The sequence below is a fragment of the Callospermophilus lateralis genome, chromosome 5 (assembly GCF_048772815.1).
Source record: "Callospermophilus lateralis isolate mCalLat2 chromosome 5, mCalLat2.hap1, whole genome shotgun sequence".
Taxonomy (NCBI): domain Eukaryota; kingdom Metazoa; phylum Chordata; class Mammalia; order Rodentia; family Sciuridae; genus Callospermophilus; species Callospermophilus lateralis.
This window is the reverse complement of record NC_135309.1, coordinates 72,457,494-72,476,668: the sequence shown is the minus strand read 5'-3', so window position 1 is coordinate 72,476,668 and position 19,175 is coordinate 72,457,494. Positions and strand designations below refer to the sequence as shown.

The 19,175-nt window shown below is 35.3% G+C and overlaps 1 pseudogene; it reads right to left on the bottom strand.

The window, feature by feature from the left end:
• Positions 1-18,210: 18,210 nt before the first annotated feature.
• Positions 18,211-18,618, bottom strand: LOC143399252 (histone H3.3A-like; annotated as a pseudogene).
• Positions 18,619-19,175: the final 557 nt, after the last annotated feature.

Here is a 19,175-nt window from a genome sequence, read left to right as displayed (position 1 = left end):
AACGGGAACTCTGTGAGAAGTCAACGGGAACTCCCTGAGAACTCAAAAGTAGCCGGTGACCGAGGCAGCAGGAGCTGCCCTATTGCTGGATAGCAGGGGTCTATATATAACTGAATACACAGCCTGTTTCAATCCAGCATCATCCAGTCACAGCAATTATACACAACTTAACTTAATTATCATCATCTTAATGGCTTGCTGGAGTCACCTCTCAACCACTCCTTCTGGCAAAATGCCAGGCGCCATCCCAACTCGGCTGTGGCTCTCAACATTTCCCCCCTTCTGTTTAATTAAACAACAAGCTTGTGGCTTAGGGACCGTGCCTGTCTTAGGTTGTCCAATACTACATATGGTTCTTACCCATCATTGGATGAACTGACCTCAAGGTGTCAGCCTCCTGTCTTAGGTTGGTACCATTGCAATTGGATCTTACCCATCATTGACTACTGGCCCAGCATACAGCCATACTTGTGGATAGGCCTTTGCACCAGTGTGGGGGGGTGAAGTTCTTTGCCTCACCTCTGTTGGCCCCCAAATTTTAGCTGAACGACCATCACAAGCAGAAGGGAGGAGGATACAAAATGCCACAACACCAAGCCAATTGATGGCTCCTTTTGGAAAAATTGTACCACCGATGACACCATCAGCAAAAATACCCTGGCACTACCAAAGTCACTGCACCAACAGATAGTTCACAATGCATACAAGTGATACATAGTCCAGGCAAGTTCTGCAAGTAGTTCAAAGCAGAGGAATCTATTAATATGTCCATTTCCTCCCAAAGTAAATCGACTTCTTGATTAAGCATCACTTGTTGAGTTACATTATTCATTGATGCATCAGTTTATACAGTTTGTTGTGATAGCTATCGCAGAAGCTGTAGTTTGGTTTTATCTTTGTCTTCACTGGCACTGGGATGAAGATAGGAATTCTGGCAATGATGGCTAAAAAAAATTATGTAACATTCCAGAAGGCACTAAAAGAAAGCAATTTTCTAAACAATTTAGTATCCTGAATGGAATTAGATATAATGAAAAAGAAAGGTGAAAGTAAACAAACAGATCTGTTAACCTCCTTATTTGTTCACATATTAAAACAATCCTCAACAGCTGTTTACCCAATTTAAATTAAACCATTTAAATCATGTGAATAAAAAGAAATTTGGATCCATTTTTTCATGAGCACTCCTCATATATGATATGTGTACATATGCACAGACATACAACACAAAATACAAGTGTGCACACACAATACAATACATACAACACATAACATAATAGTAAAGGCCTTGTAGCTTTTCACAGGTGAAATCCCCATTGCAATGCTCAAAAACTCCACAGTCAAAAAATAGAACTGATCAGAAAAACATTAACCTAGGTCTGTATGAGCTCAAAAAACAAAATAGAACTTCATGATGTGGGGAAGGGCAATAATAAAATTGATATTGAAAAAAGCATCCTGGTTACCACCTGGGTTTGACTCTTCTTTTGATATCTCATCCTTCTTCCTGTAACTTGCAAATGGGTTTGAAGGTATTCCCACAAGCAAGCCCCAAGGTTATTTACATTTGAAATAGGCCTTAATGGTGTTCATTATTCATTAGCCTCCAGGTGTGGGAGAACCACTGTTGCAGATGTAAGGATAGCTAAACTGAAGTTCTGGATATCAGCTGTTATGGATTTGAGCCAAGTCATCTTCTTTTTGGTCTGTAGAAATCGCTTTAGTTAGTCTCTCTGGAATCCAAATTGGCTGCTGTTCTCCCCCCCAAGCTTCAGGCGTCCCCTGCACGGGCCACCAAATGCCATAGTCTGGGCACAATATAACTGAGCCACCATGAGGCACTTGTAGGTTCAAACAGGAACTACTTTATTGCCTGAACTCTCACCGGCACTCATTCGCGCACTCCCCGGGAACTCTCTCTTCCCTCCACATGGCTCCATGAGAACTCAAAGGGAACTCAAAAGTAGTGGGTGCCCAAGGCAGCAGGAGCCGCCCTATTGCCGGACAGCAGGGGTCTATATACAACTGAATGCCCAGTCTGTTTCAATCCAGCATCATCCAGTCACAGCAATTATACACAGCTTAATTTAACTATCATTATCTTAATGGCTGGCTGGCGTCACCTCTCAACCACTCCTTCTGGCAAAATGCCAGGTGCCATCCCGACTCAGCTGTGGCTCTCAACAACCTCCCAAGCATTGAATTCACAAATATCAAAGTGGATGAAATTTCAGATAAATAATTCAAAAAGTTGAGAGTTACCATGATCAATGAACTAATAGAAGATCTAGGGAATAAATTAAGATAAAAAAATACAAAAGGTGAATCAGTCAATAAAGAGAGATTCTAAAAAAGAATCAAACAAAAATCCTGGAAATGAAAGACATAATATACTAAATAAAAAAATTTTGTTGAAACTCTCTGAAAGAAAACTGGCACAGAACTGATTACACACACACCAAGGCAGAAACAGATTTATTGCCAAGCACCTGTCAAAAATGCTCTGCATAGAGAGAGAGTAGCAGCAAGTGAGGGAGGGAAGCAACAACTCCCCTCGGGGGTTACTTTTTCTAGGCCAGAATAATGTCCGCCTGTTAGGAGCGGGTTTAGTTCTTGTGACTAGAATAGAAATCATCACCTCATTTAGCAGAAGGCAAGTTTCTGCCTTTGGGGAACAGAGATGGGCAAGTATTTATATCGTAAAGAGAGATCAGAGACCAGCAAGTCTCTGTCTCTCAAGGAGAGAACAGAGACTGGCAAGTTTCTGTCTCTCAAGGATGGGCAAGTTTCTATTTCTTGAGAATAAAAACAGTATTCATAAAGTAGGATGGGGAAAGGAAGATGGCTGTAGTTGTGGAGACACTCTCACCAATATATTGAATCATGCAAAAGACAGATTTTCTGGACTTTTAAATACAAGGTATTTGTATTTGAACACTCATTCTACAATAAAGATAAAATATAAAGAAACCATTATCAGAATATATAAGAAATCTTAGACAAAATTAAGAGTGCAAACTTAAGACTCATTGGAATATAAGAGGGATCTGAGATACAACCTAATGGCATTGATAATCTTTTCAGTGAAATAATTCAGAAAAAAAATATATAAAATAAAAAACCTTTATGATACATTGTAGTTAAAATGCCCAACATATGTAACAAGCAGTTTTAAAACTATTTTGTAATCTTCATTCACATGTCTCAGCTCCTAATTTTGACTCATTTATTTTAATATCGACTCTCTTCCTCTCTGCCCCATCTTTCTTTCTTTTCATACACACACACACACACACACACACACACACACACACACACAATTTTTTTCTAAACATTTTAAGAGTAAATAATTTAAATCATGTACTTTTACCCTTAAAATACTTAAGTCTGTATTTCCAAAGGAGAAGAGTATTTGCCAGGTGAAGTTTCACATGCCTGAAATACCAGCAACTCAGGAGGCTGAGGCATGAGGATTGTACATTCTAAGCCAGGCTCAGCAACTTAGTGAGGCCCTAAGCAATGCAGTGAGATCCTGTCTCTAAATAAAATACAAAAAGGACTGGGGATGTGGTTCAGTGACTAAGTGTCCTGGAGTTAAATCCCTGTGCTAAAGAGAGAGAGAGGGTGAGGGAGAGGGAATTCTTAGGTAACAACAGAACAGTTATTAACCTCAAGCAGAAATTAGAATGGAAGGAATAAAAAAACTTTCAGTATGAACGGAAAATGCATGTAAAACCAGGGACAAGGAAGACGTTGTTAAAGAGATTACAGTAACTAAAAAGGTGCTAAGTATCTTGCACAGAGATAATTGGAGAGATGACTTGAAGCCGTCTTTAGAATTTGAAAGACTATATTCATTTCAGACCCATGGATGTAGAAGAAAAAATTTGAGATGAGATCATGGGGCCTTGCTTACTTATGAATTTGTTTCACCATGCTCAGCCATGCAGCCACTCAGAAGCTACTGAAGCCATGATTCCAGGGTCCCAGGTACTGAGGAAGCTGGTATTAGATCTTGGCATCATCCATGTGATTCTGGTTAATCAAGAATGCAGAATGCTGAAGTTAGGGTATCATGAACACTTCCACTGAGTTTTAAAAGAAGAGCCTACAAGATCAAAGTTTAGCAGGGTTGGAATCTCTGCCTCTGAAAGGGTAATGCATAAAGATATGAAGAGAAGCTAAGCAATTGATTATTAGGACCATAATAAGCACTAGAAATAAAGTAATACACATCTTTATACAATAACACTGATTTTATTTATTCATTTTAAAAAATATTTTTTAGTTGTCAATGGACCCTTTATTTTATTTATTTATATATGGTGTTGGGGATTGAACCGAGTGCCTCACATGTGCTAGGCAAGTGCTCTTACCACAGAGCCACATCCCCAGTCCCTGATTTTATTATTTTATTGGTGCATTATAGTTACACATATCAATGAATTTTGTTATATATCTGTACATGTACACCATATAATTTGGCCAATATCATTTGCCAGCATTTCTCACCTCCCTCCCTGCCTTTCAACCCTTGGTCATTTTTGTTTTTTGATCTCCCTTTGGTTTTTTAGGAGATCAAACACCGCCTTTGTTTTCTTTCTTCCACTCTAGCTTTCACATATGAGAGAAAACATATGACCTTAATCTTCTGAGTTTTACTTATTTTGCTAAATATGATGGTCTCTAGCTCCATCAATTTTTCTGCAAATGCCATAATTTCATTTTTTCTTTATGGATAAATAAAACTCTATTAAATAACACTGCTTTTAAAGGTCTCATCCCTCCACTTAAAATACAGACTACTTCAGAGGGTTTCAAGGTCACTTTCCTGGCTGCTCCATGGCATGAGACCAAGAAAGCAGATATGCAGCTTCTCAGCTAGGTGAGTTAACAAAAAATGGGTGAGGACTTCATTGGAATTTAATATTGAACATTCAAAGCATATCAGGGACTCGGGATGTTGGAAATAATAAAATAAGGAAGAAATCCCCAGCACCACTACTATTGCTATGTCTGGAGGCACAATCCAGAGTGGTTCCTGAAGTGTGTTTGCATATGGAGAGTTTAGAAATAAAAGACATTGCCTTACTAAACTTGAAGGCATGCTGCAAAATATCATTGTGTGGAAAAAAGCCACATCTCTCCCAGCTGCATGCAGAGGACAGAGGAAGGAACCATTTTGTAGCTACAGCTCAAAATCTGGAAGCTGGGGAGCTAATTTTTGACAAACCCAAGCTTTGCTCAAAATGCAGTCCTGGAAAATCCACACTGCAAAACATAGAGTGTGCCTAAGTGACCAGGAGAAAATTAAACATGGAGAGAGGTTTACACAAGGGACTACTGGTTGTGAAAACCCACCCAGCTCTTCTCCTCCCCCTGAATTCTGGCTGCTTAAAGAACTGGCTGGGAGTTCAAAAGGGCAGGGATGGGAGAGATTGAGTTTGAAGACTGAATCTGAAACCAGGAAATACAGTGTCCACAAGTGATGTAGTGGATTAAGAGGGCTTCTACACCACATGAGTGTTACCCAGGGGAGATCTCTGTCATGGAGTCTTCCAGCATGGATGGGCAATTGCTGGGCCCTGGACATACACTTATTTAAAATCTAGAGGCCAGTGAAGATCCTGGAACATACTTAAGCCTAAACCCTGCCTCTATTGTTCTGCTTGCAGAATTGCCTTTTTCACTCAAGCAACCCCACCCTGAGAGTGAAGAAAGCAACACACTCCAGATGACCCCACCTTCCACTGCTGAGAAGAGAAGCTAAGAATTGTTTGAACTCCAACAAAAATAAATCTTTAGTTTTCATTGAGATCTTTTCATCTCTTCTAGTTTAATTATGACCTTAATAGTTCATGAACATTTATACATATTCATATATTTAAAAATCATTTATAGCATTTTTGAAGCCAGTTGTTTTTCATGGATCAGTATTTTGAGAACTAAGATGTCAGATCATAATGGAATAAAATTAGAAATAAATGATAAAATAAAAATAGAGCTACTCAAATGTAGTATAAGACAGGAGATAATTAAAACCAGAGTCAAAATCAAAGAAATTGAAGCAAAAAATTCAAAAAATTAACAAAACAAAAAGTTGGTTCTTTGAAAAAATAAAATTGATAAACCCTTAGCTAAGCTAATGAAGAGAAAGAGAAAACTCAAATTACTAAAATTTATGATGAAAATGAAGTATAATGAAAGACACTACTAAAATGCAGATGATCAAACTATTTTAAAAATGTATACTCCAATAAAATAAGAAATCTTGAAGAATCAGCAAATTTCTAAAGACACATGACCTACACAAATTGAATCAGGAGGACATAAAAAATTTAAGCAGATAAATTTCAAGTAATAAAATTGAAAATTCTGTCAAATGCATACCAACAAAGTAAATCCCAGGACTAGATGGAGTCTCAGCTGAGTTCTATCACATCTTAAAAGAAGAACTAACACCAACCCTCCTCATACTATTCCATGAAAAAGAAAATAAAGGAATCTTTTAAAAATTGTTCTATGAAGATAGTTATCATACTTATACCAAAGCCAAAGACACATCAAGGAAAGAAAATTTTAGGCCAATATCCTTGATGAACATTGATGCAAAATTCTTAATAAAACACTGGCAAATTGTGCACAAAAACATATTAAAAAGATAGTACACCATGATCAAGTGAGGTTCATCACAGGGATGCAAGGTTGGTTCATCACACAGAAATCAATAAGTATAATTCATCATATCAATAGACTTAAAGATAAGAATCACATGATTATCTCAATAGATGCAGAAAAAGCATTTGACAAAATACAGCATCCATTAATTCAAAAGTAGGCCAACTCTCCATCATGTCACCTTAAGAAGTGAATTCATCAACAAGACTCTGAAAGTGCAAGAAGTAAAATCAAGAATCAATAAGTGGGATAGCATTACACTAAAATACAGCAAAGGAAACAATCAAGAATGGGAGAAAATCTTTGCCATATGCACCTCAGATAGAGCATTAACCTCCAAGATACACAAAGAACTCAAAATAACTTGACCCAGCTATCCCACTTCTTGTTTTATACCCAAAGGACTTAAAAACAGCATACTACAGGGACACAGTTACATCAATGTTTATAGCAACACGACTCACAATAGCTAAGTTGTGGAACCAATCTAGATACCCCTCAGTAGATGAATGGATAAAGAAAATGTGTTACATATACACAATGGAATAGTACTCAGTATTAAAAGAGAATAAAGTCATAGCATTTGCAGGTAAATGGATGAAGTTGGAGAACATAATGCTAAGTGAAGTAAATTCCTCCTCCCTCAAAAAAACCCCCCAAAATTGCTGAATGTTTTCTCTGGTATAAAGATACGGATCCTGAATGTGGATGGGGGTGAGCATGGGTGTAAGAGATGAACTTTAGATGGGGCAAAGGGTAGGGAGGGGAAAGGAGGGGACATGGGGGTGGGAAAGATGATGGAATGAGATGGATATCATTACCCTAATTACATATGAAAACACAAACTTTGTGACTCTACTTTGTGTACAACCAGAGGCATGAAAAACTGTACTCTATTTGTGTTATATGAATTGAATTGCATTCTGCTGTAATATATAATAAATTAGAATAAATTAAAACCAAATAACCCAACCAATAAATATACAAAGAAACTGAACAGACACTTCACAGAATAAATACAATTGGTCAACAAATATATGAAAAAATGTTCAACATCTCTAGCGATTAGAGAAATACAAGTTAAAAGTACACTGAGATTTTATCTCACTTCAATTATCAAGAATACAAGAAATGAAAAATGTTAGTGAGGATGTGGAAAAAAGGTGCACTCATACATTGATTGTGACACTGCATAACTGGTGCAACAGCTTTGAAAAGCAGTATAGAGATTTCTCAGAAAACTTGGAATGGAACCACTATTTGACCCAGTTATCCCACTCCTTGGACTATACCCCAAAGACTTAAAATCAGCATAGTATAGTGATGAGGCCATATCAATGTTTATAGCAGCTCAGTTCACAATAGCAAAGCTATGGGACCAACCTATATGCCCTCAAAAAGATGAATGGATAAATAAAATGTGGTATGTATACACAATGAGCTATTACTCCACCAGAAAGAATAATCAAATTATGGCATTTGCTGGTAAATGGAAGGAACTGGAGAAAATTGTGCTAAGTAAAATAAGCCAATCCCCAAAAGCCAAAGGCCAAATGTTGTCTTTGATATGTAGATGCTAACACAATAAGGATGAAGGGAAGGAAGAATAAATGTTCATTGGATTAGGCAAAGGGAAATCAAGTGAAGGGGGTGATGGGAATAGGAAAAACAGTAGAATAAATCAGGCAAAACTTTCCTATGTTCATATATGAATATATGACAAATGTAACTCCACTTCATGTACAACCACAAGAATGGGAAGTTATACTCCATGTATGTATAATATGCCAAAATACACTCATTGTCATGTATATATAAAGTGAACAAATTAAAAATAAATAAATAAAAATAAATGCAACAGTGGATATTGAATTCTCCCACTATTTTTGTTCAATATTATGTCTATCCTCCCTTTGAGTAACCTTGATTCATATTTTGAGGTTCTATTATGTGTATTCATATTTAATTTTTAGAACTTCAATATAGACTGAAACATTTACCAATATAAAATATTTATTTTTATCTCTAGTAACATTTTCATATTCAAGTCTATTTTGTCAGGTATAATTTAGTTAATTTAACTTTTATATATCAGCTGTTTGCATATATCCTTTGCCAATCATTTACTTTCAATGTATTTCTATATTTGATTCCAAAGTGTGGTCTTGTAGATAACATGGTTGGATTATGATTTTTAAAAATTCCATTTTGTCAATTTCTGCTTTTTTAAATTTGATTTTAAAAATAACAGCAGAATGCTTTACAATTCTTATTACACATATATACCACAGTTTTTCATATCTCTGTTTGTACATAAAGTATGTTGACATCCAATTTGTGTCTTAATACACGTACTTTGGATAATGATGTCCACCACATTCCATTATCCTTGCTAATCCCCTGCCCCTCCATTTCCCTCCAATCCCTCTTCCCTAGATGGAATTCATCTATTCCTCCTATCTCCCCCTCCCTACTCCACTGAGTCAGCCTCCTTATATCGGAGAAAACATTCAGCATTTTGCCTTTTGAATAAATAATTTTATACATTTATGCAGGAAGCCATCTGTAAAAAACATGAGAACCTCGTCTTGGCATGGAAGCCAGGGAAGGATAGGACTGGCATTGGGAATTTCTCAATGCTCTTGACCTTCCCCTCTGCTATGCTAGAAAGGTTCCTCATAGTGGCACTGGAGATAGGCATAACCCATTAGGAACTAAACAGCCCAACTTTAACCTGTTTTGGAAATGAACATTCTATAGAATCTCTTTGATGTCTCCCAATATAAATAAAGCAGGCATTTTGTCAGAAGCTGTATCCTTCGGCTCAGCTTGCCCATCCTGCCACCACTTTTTAAACTACTTTCTGTGCTCTATGATTTTTTTCACTATTCTATTTTCCTAGCTTTTATTTCTCAGCCAGTTTATTTCACCAAGCAGAACCCCATGCCCACCGTCCAGAGAGAACATGGGTGGAACATTTATAGTTAGGGTAATTATTAATAAAAAGGACTTCTGCCATTTTGGTTTTTATTTTATATATGTTTAATAGCTTTACCCTGCTCATTTATTCCAATACCGCCTTATTTTTTGTTTAGTTGATTTTTACAAAGTAATAAGCTTTGATTCTCATTTAATTCTGTTTATATTTTTTAGATATTACCCTTATGAATAACATGAGAATTACATATAACATCTTTTCTCTTTTGGGTATGTCCCCCCAAATTCATGTGTTGGAAATTTAATTCCCAGTCCAACAGCATTGGAGTTGGAATATAATAAGAGTTGATTAGGTCATGGTAGATCTACTCTCATTAGTGGATTCATGTTATAGACATTGGAATTTGTTAGCTATTTCAAGAATGGTATTATGTTTTGGATGTGAGGTGTACTTCAAAAGCTCATGTGTGAAACAATGCAAGAAATTTCAAAAAAGAAATTATTGGATTGTAAGAGTCTTAACCCAATTAGTGAATTAATCTCCTGATGAAGATTCACTAAGTGGGAACTGAAATGATAGGGTGTGGTTGAAAGAGGTAGAAATTAGGGACCTGGTTTTGGGGTATATATTTGTATCTGGCAAGTGAAGACCTCTCTTTCTGCTTCCTGATCATAATGTGAGCTATTTCTGTCTGTCACACTCTTCCACCATGATATTCTGCCTCACCTTGAGCCCCTAGGAATGGAGTCAATCTTCTATGAACTAAGACTTCTGAAACTGTGAGACCTCAAATAAACTTTTCCTCCTCTACAATTGTTTTGGTTGGGTCCTTTAGTCAAAGCAGTGAGAAAGCTGACTAAAACAACTGGACTAATTATAAAAGTGAGTTTGACATCCTCCTGCTTTTATGTTCTCTTTCACTTTATTCCTAATGGAATGATGTAGTATAAAGACTTTCTCAAGATGTCAGCACCTTGGTGATGGATTTCCAAGCCTCCAGATCCATGGAACAACTAAACTTCTATTGTTTCTAAATTAGCAAGTCTATGGTGTTCTTTTAAAGCAAAACAAAACAGAGTAAGGCATTATCCTAAAGTTATAGCCATCTAATTGGTATCGATAGCAATTTAATTTCACTCATAACTCTCCTCCTACAAAGCTTTATTTAACCTTTATATCATTGATGTTATATATTATATCTTTTTTTTAATATTAGGGATTGAGCCAAGGCCTTTCACATGGTAGGTTAGTACTGAACTGCATCTCCAGCCCTTTTTATTTTTATTTTGTGATAGGGTCCTACTGCTGCCCAGGCTGGCCTTGACTTTTTGATCCTCCTACCTCAACTTCCCAAGTAGTTGGGATTACAAGTGTGTGCTATCATACCTGGATACACATTATATCTTTATTCATTGTGTGTCCAATAACATATATTTATAATTATTTTATAAATATATTTGTCCCTTGAAAACTATAGAATACAAAAAGTGGGTTTCCAACCAAAATTACAATAATATTTGCATTTATATATGTCTATGTTATTATCTTTCCTGGAAATTCTTATACCTTCATTCAGATTGGGGTTATTGTGCAACATTCTTTTATTTAAACTGAAGCACTTCTTGTACAGCAAGTTTAATGGGAATGAATTCGCCCATCTCTTATTTATCTTGGAATGTCTTAACTCTCATTCATTTTTGAAGAACAGTTTTGCTGGATATGGAATTATTTTTATAAGTTTTTTTCAATATTTTAAATATATTATACCATAGCCATATGGCTTCCAATATTTTTTTTTTCAAATTTATGGTAATCTTTTTATTCTAAAATAACTCATCATGGTCAATGTACTTTATGCAAGATATCCTACTAGGCCAGAGAAGAAAACAATAACTTCCTTTGGAAACACAAACAACCCAGACAAGAATCCAGTAGCCATGTGAGATTAGAAGGTCTCCAGGAAGGGAACGTAAAATGTAGATGCAACTGGCTAAATGTATAGGAAGATATGTAAAAATAAAACAGAAACAAAGAAGGAAAAGAAGTAATATTAAACATAATGAAAGGCTGAAGAGCACTAAGAAGCCTCAAAATTTCTTCAAGGGAGACTGCTGTTTCTAGGTCTAGAGGGCAGGAAGATAAAACCACTAGACAATGAGACTACCACAGTGAGGGGTTATCTTGTCTCAGGATTCCAGAACTTCCAAGGAAACCCAAGCAAGCACAATAGGAAGGATGCATTCCTGGAGGTTTAGAGATAGATAACAATAGCAGAAAGGCCATTGCTGTGCTGGGATGATACTTACTGGGCAAGTGAACTCTTAACATGCCTGAGAAAGGGAGAGGGGGGTAAGACATGTGTCATGGCTTTAAAAATTTTCTAGGGATTGATGTTGATTGGCATTTGATCCAGAGTACTGCCCATGGGCAAGGGCACAGCCCTGGGTATTGGTAGAAAAACCAGCATCCTGCTCTCTCCCAGTTAAGCTTCTGTGAATCCTCCAATCCAATGCCTACCTCCAACTTTACCAGTAATCCCAAGAAGGTGAAATGTCTTAGGGACAGGATGTGTTGCTCTCTCAATAGTCTCCTGATTCTCAGAGTTGAAGGACAAGGAGTACATGAAGTTCTGAAGTCTCTGTTTCTTTCCTTGCATTCAGCTAATATTTTGACAGAATTTCTTGAACTCCAAGAATGGAAATAGACAAAAACAAATTAAAAAAGTGAGGGTTGAGAAGGGGAGAGAGAGAGAGAAAAAACAACTACCTCTCCCAGTTTTAGCAGATTGTATCTGTGATATCATATTTCTTTACCATAGATAGGCTTGTTCTAAACCTAGGGACCAATCAAAAGTGAAACCTAAAATCTTTTCAGTACTTTTGTACAGGTATTAATATGGATCTCTAAATTCCACAATATATGTAGCTGACTTAGAATGTCCTGATTTGTGTAAAAAGCCTCACTGCAACTTATCTTCTGGGTGTTAGGTGGTCTTTTTTATGTCTCTATACATAATCTCTTGCTCCAGTAGTCTCTTGTTTTTTTAATCAACCTGTAGCTTCCAAGAGCATTTCCTATCAATTTGTCCACCTATATTTCTAGTTAACAAACAAACACCTTGTGTTAGTACTTCTGATGTTTCCTAGAAGAGGCAAATTTTAAAAATTTGCAAATAAGTTTTTTCTGTTCTTTCTGGTTCAAGGGAGAGAACTGGAAATTTGGATGCCACCTATTCAAGACCAAGTTTGATGCTGTACTAGGGAATGGTTGGGGAAAGGACAAATTAAAATACCACAAAACTTCTCACCAATTTTTTTCTCTTTTTATATTTTTATTAATTAAATTTATTTGAGCTAATACATAAAAAATTAAAATATGCACACTAATGGGGTGGTACTATGTGACGTTTTGATACATGTAAACATTTCACAATGTTTAAATCTTGTTGCACATACTTTATCACCTCAAGCATTTATAATTTCTTTATGGTGAAAACATTCAGGATGAATTATTCCTGATTAGGCATTTGCCTGGTTTCTGAAAACATTTATTTTCCAGAGTTGTTGTGAGTTTAGTTCAGACTGCTTCTGTGGTTTTTATGTTTCCATTGTGGAATGAGTTTGGATAGTTCTAGTCTGCTATTTTGTTGACACAACTCCTGATTTTATAATTGAAATTTTATTTGAGATAATTATAGGTTCACAGACAGGTATAACAAATAATTATCCCACATATCCTTGACCCAATTTCCCTCATATAACACTTTGCCAATACATAATACAAGATCACATTCAGTATATTGATTGTATCAAGATACAGGGCATTTCCATCACCACAAGGATCTTTCATATTGCTCTTTTATACCTTCACAAGTCTACTCAGGTCCACATCTCCCTCCCAGACCCATCTCTTTCTTAACCTCTACAACCACTAATTATTTGTTTATTTCTAAAATGTTACAATTTTAAGAATGATGTATAAATTGAATAATACAATATGTGACCTTTTAGGATCAAGTGTATTTTTTTCATTTAGCATATTTATTTGGAAATTCTCCCAGGTTGTTTCATTTATCAATACTTTATTCCTATTTATCACTGAATAGAATTCCATAATATGAATGTTCCATAGATAAGTTTTATCATTTACTCATTGACAGATTTCTGGGATGTTTCTAGTTTGGGGATATTATGAATAAAACTTCTTTTATTTTTTTAATATATGTGTAAAGATTTTGTGTGAATGTAAGCTTTTGGTTCTTGGAATAAATGCCTAAGGATGCTATTACTGGATTATACATCAGGTGTATTTGTAGTTCTCCCCAACTTTTTTTTTTTTGGTACTGGGGACTGAACTCAGGGGCACTCCACCACCAAGCCACACCCCCAGCCCTATTTTTGTACTTTATTTAGAGACAGGGATTCACTGAGTTGCTCAGTACCTCACTTTTGCTGAGGCTGGCTTTGAACTCAGGATCCTCCTGCCTCCGCCTCAAAAGCAGCTGGAATTACAACCTGTAGTTGTACATTTTTAAAGAAAATGTGATACTGTTTTGTAGAGTGGCTATGGTATTTTACATCCTTCCCAGCAATATTTGAGTAATCTAATTTCTCTGAATTTTTGCTACCACTTGGTATTTTTACCATTTTTAGTCATTTTGATAGTTGTATGTGATATCTCATTGTAGTTTTCATTTGCATCCTCAGCAGCTACTAGCATTGAGAATACTTTCATGTGTTTGTCATCTGCACATTTTCCTAGGCTGTCATTACTTTTTTACTGCTGAGGGTTTTTTCAGTACTAGGGATCAAACACAGGAATTTCACCACTGAGCTACATGCCCAGACCTTTTTTATTTTCTAATTTTTATTTTGAGCAGGATCTTTCTAAGTTTCTGAGCATGTCCTCAAACTTGTGATTCTCCTCCCACAGACTTCCAAGTAGCTAAAATTACAGGTGTGTGTCATTGTGCCCACTTGTGTGTATAAGAGAGAACATTCAATCCTTCACTTTTGGAATCTGGCTTATTTCACTTATCATGGTGTTCTCCAGTTGCATCCATTTACCAGCAAATGTCATAACTTCATTCGTATTTATGACTGAGTAAAACTCCATTGTGCATATATAATACATTTTCTTTGTCCTTTGATTTATTGGTGGACACCTGGACAGGTTCCATAACTTGGCTATTTTGAAATGTGCTGCTATAAACATTGATGTGCCTGTATTGCCATGATATATGGATTTTTAATTATTTGGGATAAATACTGAGGAGTATAATAGCTGAGTTACATGGTGGTTCTACTCCTAGTCTTTTGAGAAATCTACACAATTATTTCTAGAGTAGTTGTACTCATTTTCAGTCCCACCAACAATGTATGATAGTATCCTTTCCCCCACGCCCTTACCAGCAATTATTATCACTTGTATTCTTGACAATTGGCATTCTAACTGGCATGAGATAAAATCTCAGTGTAGTTTTGATTTGCATTTTTCTGATTTCTCAAGTTATTAAATGTTTTTTCTTATATTTGTTGACTATTTGTATTTCTTCTTTTGAGAAATGTCTAATTCTTCTGCCCATTTATTGATTGGTTTTATTTTTTGGTGTTGAATATTTTGAGTTCTTTAAATATCTTGATATTAATTCCCTGTTAGAGGACTGCATGAACCTATTTTTATATTAATGTGTCATGTTTATCTACATGTCTACTCATCTGCCAAATAGCACATAGTCTTGAATACCAAAGTTATATAATAAAATTACAAAATAGAGTAAACTGATTATTCTTAATTTTGTTTTTCTAAAATTGCTTTAGATACTCTAGTTCCTTTGTTATTCCACAAAAATTTTAAAATAATCACATCTACATCTTTATAATATCTTGCTGGCATTTTGACAAGAATTATTTTAAATCAACATATCAATTCAGGGAAACCTGATGTCTATTTGTGACATGTTGAATTTTCCAATTCATGAATACAGTATATTTGTCTGTTTATTTGGATTTTTAAAAATTTTTCTTTCATTAATATTGTTTAGTTTTCAGAATAAAACTCCTGTACATGTTTTGTTACATTTATTCCTAAGCATTATTTTTGTTTTGTCAATAGTATTGCATTTTTAATTTTTTGGGGGGTGGGCGGAACTGGGCTTTACAAATGCAAGGCACACACTTTGCCACTGAACTACATCCCAGGTCTGCATTTTTAATTTTGATATCTATCATTGTATTGTTAGTATGAGAGAAATTATTTATTTTTGTATGTTCATCTTGCTTTCTGTGACCTTGAAAAATTCACTTATTTTAGAAGATTTTTTTTCCCATTCTTGGTATTTAAAATATATTATATATTAATATATATTTTATATGCAATTGTATTATTTATAAATGGGGATATCTTTCTTTCTGCCTTATATTTCCTTTCATGTATTATTGCATAGAGTAGAATTTCCAACAGTAAAATGAGTAAGAGTGGGGAGAACAGATATTTTTGCTTTGTTGCTGGTCTTAGTATTCAGTTTTTCACAATTATTATATCGTCCACAGATTTTTCATACATGCTTTTTTTTAAGGTTGAGGAAGGTCTCCTCTATTGGTATTTTTTCTAAAAAATTTTAAGACAACTTGGTATTGCATTTTGTGAAATGTTCTTTTCTTCACTGATTAATGTAATCATATGACTTTTCTTCTGTTGCCTATGGTATGACGAATTATGATGATTTATTTTCAAATATTGAACCACCATTGCATACCTAGAATAAAAAGTCCCATTTGGTTATGGTATGTAATTCTTAGAACTTTTACTTTTAAATCTGTGTTTATGAGAGGTATTCATTTGTATTTTTTTCCTTTTTTAAAAACTGGCTTTACCTATTTTGTGTTATAGTGATACTAGCCTCATAGCAAGAATGGAGAAGTGTTACCTCCTTTTATATTTTCTAGGGAGAATTTGTGGAATTTATATTAAATTTTCTTAACATGTTTAATAAAATTTCAGTGAAACCATTTGAGCCTAGAGATTTCTTTTTCAGGAATTGTTAAATCATGAGTTCACATTTTTAGTTATGGGGTTACTCAAATTATATACTTCATATTGGGTGAGTATGGAGGTTTTTGTTTTCAAAAGAATCAGTTCATCTCTCCTAAGTTGTCAGATTTACATGTACAGCATTTCTTTCCTTTAGATATCTTCAGGGTTTGAAGTGATACTCCCTGTTTCATTCATGATAATACTGAACCATGTCTTCTTTTAATTTTTCTTTGGGAGTCTTGCTAAATATGTTAATTTTACTGATTTTTTCAAAGAACTGTCTTTTCACTTATTTTTTGTTGTTGTTGTTTTAAATTTTATTGATTTCTGAACTCTTCCTTTTGTGTATTTGCCTTTGGTTTGTTTCACTCTTCTACTTCTAGCATTTTGTAAAAGTTTTTTTTTTCATTGTAGACACATTACCTCTATTTTATTAACTTATATTTGTGTGGTGCTGAGGATTGAACCCAGTGCCTCACATATACCAGGCAAGTTCTCTCCCACTGAGCCACAACCCCAGCCCTATTTCTTGACTCTTAATTTGAGAATTTCTCTCTTACCAAAGATATTTATTTATTACTTGCTATGGTGTCCATGTCCCCCCAAACCAATGTAATTTGTCATTGTGACAGTACTGAGTGGAATTTTTAAGAGAGGATTAGGTCAAGAGCTTCTGATTTGCATGAATAAATTACTGCTGTTATCATGGGAATAGGTTAATTATTTTATGTAGTGGGTTTCTGACAAAAATATAAAGTTCCGTTCTTCCTATCTCTGTTTCATATGATCACTTTCCCTTCCAACTTATGCTTTGGGATGACAGAGCATGAAGGCTCTCACCATTTATTGCCATTCCCTTGAACTTCTCAGCCTCTAGGACCATGAAATGAGCAAACTTCTATTGTCTATAAATTACTCAGATTGTTGTATTCAGTTTTGGCAACAGAAAATGGACCGAGACAGCACTATAAATTTCCCTTTCTGCAATGATTTAGCTTTGTTCCACAGTTTTTGCTATGTTGTGTTTTTAAAAATCTATAACCAGTTCAATGTTTTTCTTTTCTTTCTTTCTTTCTTTAAATAGTTTAATATATTTTAATAGCAAACTTATAGGAACAGCACAGAAGACAGAAGACTACTTGCGTGTAGGACAACTCAGAAAAGTATAGTGAATGGATGGAATCTACTGTATGATAAAAATGCTACAAACAACATTTAGTTGCTGTCAATAAGAAATCTGCTTGTTTAAAAAGTCCAAATGCTGGCATTTTCCAGAAAAATTTAACAGTTGTTTTATAATTATTATAAAGTTGAACTGCTGAAATTTGTTCACTGAAACATTTTGACTTGCATTTATACTAAAAATTTACACACAAATGAAAGGGGAAAAATGGCCAATGCTTGATTTCTTTCTCCTACTTTTCCACTCACAATTATATACTTAGGTAACTTTTGACCCCATGGAAAAAAATATCTAATGTTCAGAACTACCAATAACAGGAAAAAGAGGAAAACCCCCTTTTTTTGACAATGAAATGTTTTCCCATCATCGTGAATTTTTAAGCATGTTTTCCATGTATGAATTGTGCTAGTTGGATGTCAGTTGGCATAATTGTTACATGTTTGGCATGGATAACACATAGGTTGGTGTCTTCAAAAAGGCAACCAGATAGGCCTCACTTGCCTCCTGCAAAGCACCTATAGTGGTGCTCTAGAATTGCAGACCTGTTTTGAAGTTCTGAGCAATCTCTTTCACCAGAGACTGGAAGGTAAGTTTGCAAATCAGAAGCTCAATGGACTTCTGATAACATCTAATTTCATGGAATGCCACTGTACCAGGCCTGTAAAGATGAGGTTTCTTCACCCCTGCAGTAGAAGGCATACTCTGTGAGTGGCTTTTGTAGCAGTTGTTTCCTGGGTGCTTTACTTCTGGTTGATTTGTGGGCAGTCTGCTTTTTATGAGCCATGGTAGAAAGACTTCTTCACTTACCCCCCTTCTCCTTTGGCTGGAGTTCGGCAAGCTACAGATGGAACTGGCTTTAGAGAGCGATGGCTGCTAGGCGAGGCAACTGTGAACACAACTGAAAGATGGCTCTCTCTCTTTTTTTTGGAGCAGTCCTAATACATGAATTATTTTAAAAGTATACTCTTTAGCTTTCAAGTGTTTAGAGATTTTTCTTTTATCTTTCAGTTATTGGTTTCTAATTTGATTCCATGTGATCACAGAATACACTCTGATTTCAAGTTTTTTGAGTTTATTAAGTTTTGTTTTATGATCTTGGATATGATATATTTTGGAAACAACTCCATGGCACTTGAAAGAATGTATACTTTTTGTTGTTGTTGTTGTTGTGTGGTTCTATAAATGTTCACTTTTCTGCTATTGGTTGAAGGTGTTGCTGAGTTTTTCTCTATCCTTGTTGATTTTCTCCTTAGTTGTTCTATCAGTTGTTGAGAGAGGAGTGTTGAAATATTCAATTTTAATTATGGATTTGTTTATTTCTCTTTTCAGTTCTATCATGTT